This window comes from Prosopis cineraria, unplaced genomic scaffold, assembly GCF_029017545.1.
Source record: "Prosopis cineraria cultivar Desert tree isolate PC_DT_omini unplaced genomic scaffold, ASM2901754v1 PC2208, whole genome shotgun sequence".
NCBI classification, from domain to species: Eukaryota; Viridiplantae; Streptophyta; class Magnoliopsida; order Fabales; family Fabaceae; genus Prosopis; species Prosopis cineraria.
The window spans coordinates 1-13597 of NW_026557533.1; the positions used below are offsets into that span (position 1 = coordinate 1).

At 29.3% G+C, this 13597-nt stretch overlaps 1 pseudogene; it reads left to right on the top strand.

Moving 5' to 3' along the window:
- Nucleotides 1–77: 77 nt before the first annotated feature.
- LOC129301565 (phosphoribosylformylglycinamidine cyclo-ligase, chloroplastic/mitochondrial-like) lies at nucleotides 78–2782 on the top strand (annotated as a pseudogene).
- The last annotated feature ends 10815 nt before the right edge of the window (nucleotides 2783–13597 follow it).

A 13597-nucleotide genomic window follows, 5' to 3' on the forward strand; every position in this document is an offset into this window, starting at 1 on the left:
AAAAGATTAAAGTGCATAAAGAAAAAGTAAACTTATGTAAAGTAGTGTTTATATTTTAGCTTATAAATTACGCACAGATTTCTCATACTGCCGATATTCTGGGACTTGGAAGCAACAAGCCTTCAATTTCCTCTTCTGGTTTAGGCTTGAAGCCTTCAATTTCTGATACGGTGCGATATTTTTGTTCATCCTCTTCATCTTTACACTTTCTCTTTCGGTTTCAGCTTTCTCTCCAGTTATCAGTTTGCAGTAATTTCTTTCAGTTTCAGCAATCCTATTAGTCTTTCTTCTACTTTTTTTTAACTATACAAGTTCCTCATAACAGCTATGAGTATCGGAGCTTGCGCAGAGCTTTCGTGTTGCTTTGCTGGTGTTGCTATCAGAGCACGGTCTAACAAGCACAGTGGGAGCTGTCAATGCATAAGTAGCCACAATGGAATTGACGAGAATTGAGAATTAGATCAATTGGTTCTTGCAGTCGCCTAAAACCTGTGTTGAGGAACAGTGTTGTAGCAGGTGTTTTGAACAATACCAAGGTCTTACATATAAGGATGCTGGCGTTGATATTGATGCTGGTTCAGAACTTGTCCGAAGAATAGCAAAAATGGCACCTGGAATGGGAGGCTTTGGTGGTCTCTTCCCTCTTGGTATTTTCTCTTTCAACAATGGATTTATCCTTCTAATAGGTTTTGATAAATAAGACTAATCATTTTGTTTTGGATAGGTGATTCATATCTTGTTGCTGGTACCGATGGTGTGGGCACTAAAGTGATGCTTGCTTTTTGAAACTGGAATTCATGATACCATTGGTATTGATTTGGTAGACTACTGGATTCTCTTTTTTTCCCCCCCCATTTCTTGGTTAAATGCTTGTCTATTATTGACTACCCTCTTCATTATAGGTTGCAATGAGCGTCAATGACATTGTTACTTCTGGTGCAAAGCCGCTATTTTTCTTGATTACTTTGCCACAGGCCACCTTGATGTCGATGTTGCTGAAAAGGTAGTAACAAATGTGCATAGAGGCATAGAGTCGCATGAAATTCACCGTAAAGTTTCTTCATGTACCAGGAACGGCTACTAACTATTGATTTCTCAACAGAATAACATATAATTTTTTTTCTTCCAATAATTCAGGTGATAAAAGGAATTGTTGATGGTTGCCAGCAATCTGACTGCGTGCTCTTGGGAGGAGAGGTATTAAAATTTATAATTTATATTTTATTATTTGTAACAGGAATTTAATTCATTGAACATTAATCCTGCAAAGCCATTATCTGATAAAAGAAATTTAGGCCTCTTGAAAAGACTAAAGCATTTATTGTTAAAGCATTGTTTTCCTGACAAAGTATAAATCTCCAGTTTGTGTCTAAATGGTGAGCAGTCACTAGTTCTGGAATTAGATGTAGTCTTGATTCTGTAATCTCGACTCATTTAAATAAATCCTTTATATATTGTTGTTTATATGTTTTGGTGTATGATAACAAGTTGATACAGTGTTTAGGAAAATGACACAATTTTCTGATAGTTATCCCATTTTTAACGGTTAACTATTGTTGTAATTTGTTGAGCTGCCAATTTTATGTCAGAAAGATAATCTTATGAATATATTGCTACATTTGAAACTGTTTGAGGTTATAAATCGGTCTTCTTTCATATGCTCAACACTCACACTCTTGTATCTAACATATTATATGCCAAAATTCTTGACACTTTTACGATGGAAAAAGCTTAATTTCACAGCTTTTCAGACTGCAGAGATGCCTGGTCTCTATAAAAAAGGCGAGTATGATCTTAGTGGCTGCGCAGTTGGCATTGTGAAAAAGGACTCTGTGATCAATGGGAAGAACATAGTTGCTGGGTGATGTTCTCATTGGTCTTCCATCTAGTGGAGTACATTCTAATGGTTTTTCTCTTGTACGGAGGTATAGATGAAGAATCCATTTGATTTTGCAATTTGTTTTATTCTTTACATATATTGATGATAATGATTAATAATATATATATATATATATCTTTACAGGTGCTTGCTCAAAGTGGTCTTTCTTTGCAAGATCAGCTTCCTGGTGCAAATGTTTCAATAGCTGAAGCTTTGATGGCCCCAACTGTTATTTATGTTAAAAGGTCATTATCTTTGTGACTGATGATGATGCTTGATTATTTTTTCAGTTCTTGAAAACATTTTTATTCACAACTGAGCATTGTTTCTTAATTTCAGGTTCTTGACTTAGTTAGCAGGGGGGGTTAAGGGAATTGCTCACATTACTGGTGGTGGCTTCACAGATAACATTCCTAGGGTGTTTCCTGAAGGTCTTGGTGCCAATATATACAAGGACTCATGGGAAGTTCTTCCAGTGTTCAAATGGCTTCAGAAGGTAAAACTTCTTTAATTATATTTTCATTAAAATGATTTTGTTGGTTTGGAGATAATTTATGTTTTGTTGATTTCTTACATTATTAGGCTGGGAATATAGAAGACAGCGAGATGAGGCGAACGTTTAATATGGGCATAGGAATGGTGCTTGTAGTGAGTCCTGAGGCATCAATTCAAATACTTGAAAATAGGGACGAATCAGACAAAATCTTCAAAATCGGTGAGGTTATAAGAGGCAAGGGAGTGACCTTTAGTTAACTCAAGTATTTTGACTATAAATATATGTAACCTTTTAAATACATTTCCCTGACACAAATTTCACATTTTCGATTCAGTTTTCTCTACAAAAATGTTCCTGAGTTAGCAACATTTTTTATGATGCAATAATAATTGAGTTGCTCGTGAAAATGTTTAGTTTGTCTTTTTGTATTGCAAGGCATTGAGATTCAATGATCATGTCATGTATTTGGAGAACTCAATCTTAATGTCATGGATTCCCATGCAAATCTAATAAAAACCTCACTTCCAAGGGAAGTGTATTAAGCTTTTAAATTTCATTGAAAGGAGCTGTTAAGAGCGTAAAGATGAAAAGAGAGAAGAATGAATCATATTACTTGAGTGAGGTTGTACAATATATATTTATGCAACATTGGACAGCCTTAGGAATTAGGATAGTTGTGACTGAGGTAACAGAACACAATTACTTTCTAACAGCCTCTAACACTCACTCTCAAACGTAGAGTTAAGTATCTTGACAGTTTTTAAATTTTTCTTGAGTTAAGCAAAATCTAGATTTATGAGGAGGCTTAGCTAGAGTGTTTGCCGTTTGATGTAATAATCTAATAAGGGAATATGACATAAAAATATTCTTCCTTGCAGCTATCACCCTCACATAGAATAGGTCTGAATTTTTGCTTAGTTTTACAAGAATGGATTAGATATTATGACCGTGCTTAGGTTATTATACTAGATTGTTGCTCTTAAGGATTCAACCTCAGGACTTATAAATATCTGCATCTGTAGTTGATTAGGTCACTATTTCTTGTTCACAAGACCGATCCTAAATAAATGCAACGTCTTGATCTTGATATTCTGTATTCAAGTTCAGTCCTAATCCGCATCACGGAAAGGTGCCAAAGGTAAGGTTGGTGATTTTGAGCTGAAAGACCTGAGTCAAACTATCTTATGTATAGAATAAAATTGACAAAGTGATAATGAATGAGAAATGATCATGTTTGTACTTAAAAAATATAATGAAAAACTGTTAGATATTAATAATAATTTAATAAAAAGTATAATTGATGTTTAGAAGGGTCCTTTCTATATTTAGCCATTCTGCACCCTGTTGGCTTGAACCCAACATGATCTAAGGATTCTTGTTATTGCGTTCTTGAATGTTTTGGTCGTTGGCGCATGAATCGTTTTTCTTGAGTGCTCTACATTGGTTATAACAACGGTAACATAAAAGAGCCTTAAGTTGCTGAGGGAATGTTTTTTCTTGAGTGTCCTACATTTGTATAAATAGAGACAATTCCAGAACGTTTGAATTTTGAAGTTCGAACACGTTTGAATTCTCGACTTGTATTTGGCCAAAAAGAAAACCTTCTCAACTTATTTAAAAAAGTATTTAGTTTTAGTTAAATTATTCACATTCACATTTAAATTTTAAATGACTTGTATTTTATTTTCATTTTTTGAAGAATATTTTAGCATGTTTATTTTAAAATATACACGTTTTCCCTACACTATAGGGAATAAGTACGAAGTCTAACGAGGTGTTCCCAATGGCAATTAGCTGGGTTCAAAACACTCCACTTCCTTCGGCTGTTCTTCATAGCACCGAATTAGGTGAGTTGAATCTGAGTTGAATTCTAAGAATTTATTAAGGTTTGGACATGCTTTTTGAATTTAAAAAATGTTTATAAAAATACTTACAGATTATTTATTAACAAAATTTTCATATTGACAATGAGATTTTATCTACAAATTTGTCGGTTTGTCTTTTTGATTTTGGATTTTGTTTGCTAGGTTTGTTTAGTTGATATTTCGACATGTTTGGGCTATGTTTTCTTCTAGGGCTACCCTTATGAATGGCTCTAAATCAATTATCATCTATCTATAACTTTTCAATCAAGTTTAGGGGTATGGTGTGATATAATTTCAATTAGCGCAGAAGTTTTCCATGTACTGATGTCTGATGTACCAGATTCTACATCCTTTTCTCCTAGAATATGTATATTTTTACGTTATTTCGATAAATGCTTAACGCTAGTTATTTTTTCCTCGCTGTACTATTATTCATTTTAGCACTTAATTTCATTTGATGTACCAACTGAACCTTTCTATATTTCTTAATAATACCAAAAAAAAAAAAAATCTCAAGTCCTGGGTCCGACAAAGTCATGAAAAATCATGTTTGGTGTACAAGAATATTGACTCTATCGGTAACATGGTTCCATCAAAATATATGGAGGCCAAGACAATATGTAACCCTAAACGTCCCCCCAATGTGTGTGTCAAACGCAGTTCCAATTTCTTAGGGTATGTTTGGATTAACATTTGATAACCTTGATTTTATATAAAATTAATTTATATGATCGATTTTAAGTATAATTGATTATGTTTTGTGATAATTGGTTGATAAAATTTATTTTGAATATAACTGATAAGCAAAATTGAAGATTAAGCAAAACCACAATTTTATGAAAATATATCAAAAAAATTTTCTGAGTATGTTTGGATAAGATTTTAAATTGAGGTTTGAGTGGCCTAATTTCAGTTGGGGTCTAAAAAGCTCATTAAGAATCTTGAAGCGTTGTTTGTAGAAAATTATTAGTGAATAACCAAAATACAAAGAATGAAGAATTCAAGAGAGAATTGAAAAAGAAAGAAGGAGTAATAATTATTTACTTGAGCATCACAAATGTGTGGCGCATACTCTCTCTTTATATAAACCTCCAACCCTACATGATGGTAGCAATTTCATAAATAAGAAAATTATTCTATATTATATTAAAAAGTTGCCAATTTAAGAGCTATAAGGTAGGGGTGAGTATTGGTCGGTTCGGTTCAATTCAGTTCCAAACATGTAGAACCGATCGATCGAATAACACTAAAAATAAAAACCGAATCAAACTGAACAAAGACCAAACCGAAATTTGATAATTAAGTTCGATCGGTTAATTTAATTTTTAGTTTTATATTAGGCTATTGAAATTGAGTCCATTTTTTTAAATATTAAAACAAACAACACTATAAAATTGGGCCTTTTTTTATTCAATTTTTTTCAATATGAGCACATTTTAATTACACTCATATAACATAAAGCCCAAATATTATAAAAGTATGGATAATTAAATAAATAATTTATAAAAAATAGGGTTGAGAGTGACTAACCGAAATAGGATTTCAAGTGATGTTATTATTTTTTATTCTTTATTAAAATAAAAAATAAAATAAATAATTTATAAATTAAATATAATTTATAAATTAAATAAATTATATTTAATTTGATCGGTTCGGTCTATTCGATTTTAAATTTTACTAACCGAATCGAACTGATCAACCAAAATATTTAAAATAAAAAAACCAAATCAAACTAAAAATTAAATAAACCGAATTAAATAGATAAAATTCAATTCGATTTAGTTCGATTTTCGGTTTCTATTTGATTTTGCTTACCCTTACTGTAAGGTAAATGATATTAATTGTGAGATGAAATCCTAACAAGTTATGGAGTTATGAATAGTCATAAATTATAATATTCGTAATATGCCCTCTTTTTACCCAAAAAAAACCCACTTGCCCTCTCTCCTTGGCTCGCTTGAGTCACTTTGTCTCAGGTAAAGTTGGAAATAAAAGTTGGGTTTAGAGGTTTTGTTTAAATAAGGACTCAAACTTTAAAAATGAATTTTTTTTAGTAACCAAACTTAAGAGCCTCGCCCTAATAAGCCTTATAAAAAAAGGTTCGGACCTAAGCGATCCTTCAAGCCTTATTATATTATTATTAATTTTTTTAGTAGAATATGCATTTGCAGTCAAGGACCTGCTCACCTAAAGCCCTGATCCTACAAGTTTTATATTATTATTAATTTTAATTTATTCTAAAAATAATTTAATAAATATCAATGTATAGTATAAAATTTTTAATATTTTTTATTTTTCTATAATTATTATGTTTGTGTATTTATGAAAAATAAACTATTTTTTAACTGAAATTTAAATTTTATTACTAGACTTTTAAATGCATGTTATTTAATTTTTAAAAGATTATAAGGATTTTAATTTTTTTAATTTTAAAATATTTTAATTAATTTATAGTGTTTAATTTTTTTTAAATTTTTTCAAAACATAGTTTGTGGGTTTGATTCTGAGCCCTTTAAATAAAATCATGCCTAAAAAAATGATAAAAAATAAAAACTGAGTTTAAAAGTTCATGTCTGTATAAATCGAGCTCGCCTGTTTTTTTAACCCTAGCCTCAAGTCCTCATCCTTCTCTCTCTCTCTCTCATCTCATCACTGGTCGTTCTTGTTGCTCGTCAGACGACAGGTGTGTGCTCCGCCATTTTTTTTTTATTAAAAAAATTGATGGCAGTTGCCAAGCGTGACTTTTTAAAATTGCATATATGAATTTTGATATATAATCTATAAGATAAGATTTTGTTTCCTAATTTTTTATGTTAGTAAATGAATGGTTTTTTATAATGAAAAATTATTTTTCTCTTGTGTGAAAAAATAATTTAACTATAATTATATTTTCAATAATATTTTAAATATATTTTTTATTTTTATTTTTAGTTTTAATAAACATTTTTAATGATAGAAAATTATATATATAATAAAATTTATTTTATTTTCATTCATTTTATATTTAAACATGTTTTTGAATTATTATGAAATTGAATTTTTATTAAAAATGTATTTAAACATAAAATCATTTATTGTAACTGATTTTTACCTCAATTTTTAGTTTACAAATTTCAGTTTATTCTAATTTTAATTTTGAAACTTTTTTTTGACAATTACCCATTATTCATGGGTTGATTTGAGTAATATCACATTAGCAACAAAACTCTCCTAACAAGTATTTAACATAATTGCATACTTAAAATTGGAATGAGTATTAAAGGTTTACAATTTTTAATTCAAACACACCTTATTCATGTCAAAATAAATTATAAATCTAAAATCATGATTTTTCAAAAAAATATCTAAACACCCTTGTTATGTAATATCCTGAACTTTAATTCAAGAAATTAATTGATAATTAGAGATAAATTAGTATTAGTAGATTAATTATGATTTTGAATGGTATTGATGTTTGGTATTTTTGGGGCTGGTGTATGAATTCAATGGAGTGGTGAAATGATTTAGAATGAAGTGCGTGAGTAGTAGTGAGAAGTTTCTCACTGTGCCATTGTAAAGAATTTGGATAAATCTGACGTAATCAACTCGTGAAACAAAAAAGGGAAGAAGGAAAAGAAACACCAATAAGGTGAGAAGAGGTCAACTGTGCTACGACTTCGATTTTTGAAAGTTTAGGAGTTGACTCCAACCAATGACTTTTCGAATAAGTTTCGTACCACCTTATACTTTGTTTTTATCTATCCTAATCTCTCTCGGTTGGGATTATAGAGAAATTGTATTGAGGTATTTTAATGGGTTAAAATTTGAGAAAAAGATTGGGAAAGGGCTTTTGAGTTTGAAATTAAGATTTTGCAGCTGGTCTAAAGTTTAATAGTTGAGTCTTAGGGATATAGGCTCATATTAGCCTAAATTAATATGTGATTTAGTCTTATTTTGAATAATTTTTTTTATTTAATGGTGAAAACTTTAGATCACATTGAAAATAAGTTTAAATATAAGAGAATTTTAATTAATCAGCTACTTTAGATTTTAAATTTGTTGATGAAATCGTTGACTTTTGCATTAATCATTTATAAATCCTATTATACTTAAACTTCTTTTTAAATGGGATCTCAAGTTTTCACCATTAAATAAATAAATATTATTTAAAATAATATTAAATTAGAATTATAGAGTATACAAAAGCATGAGGTACCAATTGTTTGAAAAAATTGTACAAAAGGATAAAAAATGTCATTTCATAAAATTATTGGTTGTTCACCATAACCAACAATACATTTACCACAGCGAACCATGCTAAAATTAATTTGATCTATATAATAGTTAACATTCCATATATAAACAATGAGGATAATTTGATTGAAATTGTTAAAGTTTAGGGTCTAAGATACTATTCACATAATAGTTTAGGGTTTGTAACACTAATTAACTAGGCCCATGGTGAACAATACAGTGAACAACAACAACTTTAAAAAAAATAATAGTAGGGTTTAATTTGCTATGAATTTAAAAATTTAGGATTTATTTTATATAATTTAAGAGTGAGATTTTAACTAGTACGTAAGCTTTTTATATAAAATTTTTTTACAATTTGAAATGAAGGGAGTATCACAAAAGGTATGTAAGACAATAAATGTTAATGATCGCATAATAAATTTTTTCTTGTCTTTTCTTCTTTCGTTTTTCATAAATGTGTCTATTTATAGTTGATAACCATTAATAATCTGTTAAACACATTTAATTAGTTAGCGGACTTTTCATCTTCTTTCCTCATGAGTTTCTTCAGAATGAGACGATGGCATAGTACTTTTCAATGAAGTTGCGTGCTTAAGGCAAATAAGAAAATTAACGACTATATGCATTTAATGTTCTGACAAACATAGAAAAGGTTAATACCGATAGAGCCAAATGCTATATGAGTATAAAGGATCATGTAAGAATTGATAAGTGTTTAATTTTACTTGAGATTGTGTTTCAAAGGTTTCTAGATAGGTAAAAAAGTTAATACAACACTTAAATATGAAAAGATTGAGTAACAAGTGAGGATCAAATCTCAAGAAACTTGGAATGAGAAACATAGCATATTTCTTTATATTTATATCAAAATAAACATTATTATACCCGTATAAACAAGAACAAACTGAGAAATGGTGTTGAGATTTTGTTTTAGAATAAAAGAAATATTGGGATAAATCTTCATAAAAGATGATGATTGGAGATACAATTATTTGGGATTAAAGATGGTTATACTTGAACAAGCAACTATACCCAAATAAAGGACATTGTTCCAGAACAATGATTCAAGGTGTAGCATAGAGGAACAAGAGTGACTTATATTGGTATGAGGAAAATATTTGAGAAATAATGCACTATAACACTAGCTATATAAGAGTCTTTGTACCAATATAACTGAAATTATATAGAAATAAGGGAGCTATATTGGCACAAGAGCAAAAGTTAAGGAAATTGAGCACTATACCGGTATAATCAAGCTGCACTAGTACAAAGAAAATCATAGAAACTATGGAGAAGTTATAGAAACTAAATTAATATGCCTTGGAGATAAATCCAATTAAAAAGCTTCTCTTTAGACAAAATAAGCTAAAGGAATTTTTTTTTATAAAAAAAGAGAGTCAAATTCTTAACTTAAAAAGAATCTCATAGAGTAAGGCTTAAAATTTATAGAGGTTCTTACTAATTTTAAAGTTCAACACATATTAGACCAGTTATCTTTAAATGACATTAAATTCTATTAATTTTTTTTATTAAATAAAATCTTTCCTTATTTATGATATTAAAACTAAGGTTCAATGAAAACAATATTTTTTAAATATCCAAATACATTATAAAACTTTTTGTAAAATTAAAGAAGTAAAAGTGTATTTTAGTGTTAGTGTTAGTGTCTGTGTCACTGTGTCTGTGTCGAGAGGTTAAATTATACCTCAAAAAAGGCCTGGTGAAGCATGTGCATTCCAATATTCCATGTACGTACAGTCATTTTCTGAGTGTGTGTAAATTGTCAACCACAAGGAGGGGTTTCTGGTGTGTGTAATTGTCAACCATAAGGAGGGTTTCTGAGTGTTGTAAATTGTCAACCACAAGGAGGGTTTCTGAGTGTGTGTAATTGTCAACCACAAGGAGGGTTTCTGAGTGTGTGTAAATTGTCAACCATAAGGGACCCTCCTTCAAGCTTTTAATTTCTCTCTTATACACCCCCTCCAGTCCCAGACACACACAAGCCGCGCCATTATATATTCGTGTGTGTGTGTGAGAAAATAGTGTGATGAGAGCATTATCAATGGCGGATACAAGGTTGAGAGGTTTTGCGGATGAGCAGAAGACGAAGAAGAAGAAGTGGTCGTGTGGCCCCCCTAGGAGAGGGCAGCATCAAGCTTCGTATATTTCTTTCTGCAATCTTCAATTTCATGGCTATTTCCTGCTCCACTTCTTGTTCGTCATGATTCATTGTATCGATCCCTCTTGTGTGTCATCTTCATTGTGTTAAAGAAACACACACACACACACACATACAATATTCTTGCTGGTAGAACGCCATGCTTTAGCTTAATTTTAAGTTTTAGTGGCAATTTCAATGTCAATGTATTTAAGCTGCGTGTAATTTATATGTACTATGGCCATTGAACTTCCATTTTTCTTGCTCTTTCACATTATTCTTCACGTACTCTAAGAGTAGCGTTTGAATTGGTACTTTTTAATTTAGATTTAAATTTTAAATCTTACATTCAAAATTCATGTATTTAAATTTTTTTATTTGGGTGTTTAAAAATCTTGAAATGAATAAAAGGGATGAATTGAATTCAAAATGAAAATATAAAGTTAAAAATAATGAGTTATCTATATTTTTTAATTGATGAGAGACGGGAATAATAGAGGGAGATAATATATAAGAATTATAGAAATATCAATAATGAAATGTAAAAAAAAAAATGTTTGAGTGATTGATTGAAATTTTAAATGACTTAGATGTATATATATTTTTTGTACCGTATATTTCATGGGTTAAATTAATATTACATCCTAGAAAATAGTTTATTTTTTAAGGTAGGAATAATGAAACTTTTAGTTCATCAAGTTTGACTTAATAATTGTTTTGGTCTTTTAAATTTAGTTTTTATCGATTTGATTCTTACGTTTTTTAAAATCATTGAATTAAATTATTTCTTAAACTTTTAGTTTTTTTAATTTTTAAAATACAAATTAACTTTTAAATTAATTATCTTAACATGTAAAGTATATTAATAACTTAGCTTGTATATATAGCTAAATGAGAACAAATTAATTTTTAAATTAATTTAATTTGTATTAATGTAATTTCTTAGCGGCATTTTATTCTTGTTTTTTTTTAATTTTTGAGTTAATATTTTTTTTACTTAAATAATTACACCTCTATTTTTTTTATTAATCTATATGGCTTATTGGCTATCATTAATATTTCATATTCGTATAACCACATTTTAACAGTAGTGTTATTCAAAAAAAATAATGAGAATCAAATTGATAATTAGAACAAACTTTAAAAACTAAATTAATGAAGATTAAATTTAAAGAATCAAATTGATAATTGAGGAAATTTGAGGAACTGAAAAAATTCATTATCCATCTAAGATATAAGCAATTTATAGAATATTATCAATTAATTGAGGCTGTTTATTTTTCAAATGTTGCGTAATCTAAATTAATTGAAAATGATGTCAACCTTGATCTGCACGTACATTTGTTTAAGGCTGGCCTGTGACAATATATTTGTTCGACTGTTCTTTCGATTTCGAGTGTATGAAACCTTTGACTAAATTCAAGTGGATTTATAAGTCCAAAAATGAATAGTGTTCACAACATTCCAGTTGCACTTGACGTGCACATGGGTGAGAGAGAAAGAGAGTGATGACGTGTCACTTGTATGTACCATTCTCATTTTCCATATCTTCCACTCGGTCCATTTTCCAATTTCCACCTTAAGCGTGTACACGTGTCTCACTTGTTTTATTGAAAATCAAACAGAGACTATTGGATATTTTCAATTACCATAGTTGAGGCTTGGCTTTCAAACTGAATAATACTATTATCGTTATGATTTAATCCCGGGCTCGTGTCGCATAATATATATGTTTTTTGTACCTTGTATTTCAATTGATTAAATTCAACATTACATCCTAGACAATATGTTATTTTTAAGGTAGGAATAATAAAATTTTTAGTTCATCAAGTTGAACTTAGTAATTGTTTTGGTCTCTTAAATTTAGTTTTATCAATTTGATTCCTTATATTTTCTTAAATCATTAATTAAATTATTTCTTAAACTTTTAGTCCTTTAAATTTTAAAATACAAATTAACTTTTAAATTAATATTTTAATATATAAAGTATATTGATAACTTAGCTTGTATATATAATAAATAAAAATAAATTAACTCTTAAATTAGTTTACTTTGTATCAATATAATTTCTCTCACGCTGCATTTATTCTTGCTTTTTAAAATTTTTGATTCAATATTTTTCTACTTAAATAATTACACACCTTTTTTATATTAATCTATATGGCTTATTGGCTATCATTAATATTTCATTATTCATATAAGCACATTTTAACAGTAGTGTTATTTTTTAAAAAATAATAAAAATTAAATTAATAATTAAACTAAATTAATGACATTAAATTTAAAGAGTCAAATTGATAATTGAGGAAATTCGAAACTGAAAAATTCATTATCCATTTAAGATATAAGCACTTTATGGAATATTATTAATTAATGAGGCTGTTTGCTTTTCAAATGTTTCAGTTTGCGTAATCTAAATTTAATTGAAAATGATGTCGACGTTGACCTGCGCGTACATTTGTTTATAGCTGGCTTTAGCCTGTAATCATATATTTGTCAAGTGTTCTTTCGATTTCGAGTGTATGAAACATTTGACTAAAATTAAAGTAGATTTATAAGTCCAAAAATGAATGGTGTTCTTGTATCTGTATAGCATTCCAGTTGGACTTGATGTGCCACATGGTGAGAGAGAAAGAGAGAGATGACGTGTCACTTGTATGTACCATTCTCCTTTCCCATATCTTCCAGCAAATCTGTCCATTTTTCCAATTTCTAACTTAAGCGTGTACACGCGTCTCACTTGTTTTATTGAAATCAAAGACGGACTTGGATATTTCAATTACCATAGTTGAAGCTTGGGCTTTCAAACTGATAATACTGTTATCGTTATGATTTAAGCAGTTAAAAAAGATCCCGGGCTCATGTCGCAATTTATAGCCCACTAAGAATAACAACATATTCCTCTGGTTTATCATATTTATAAATTATTTATCAAATTCTTATCATATTTTTTTTACCCTCCA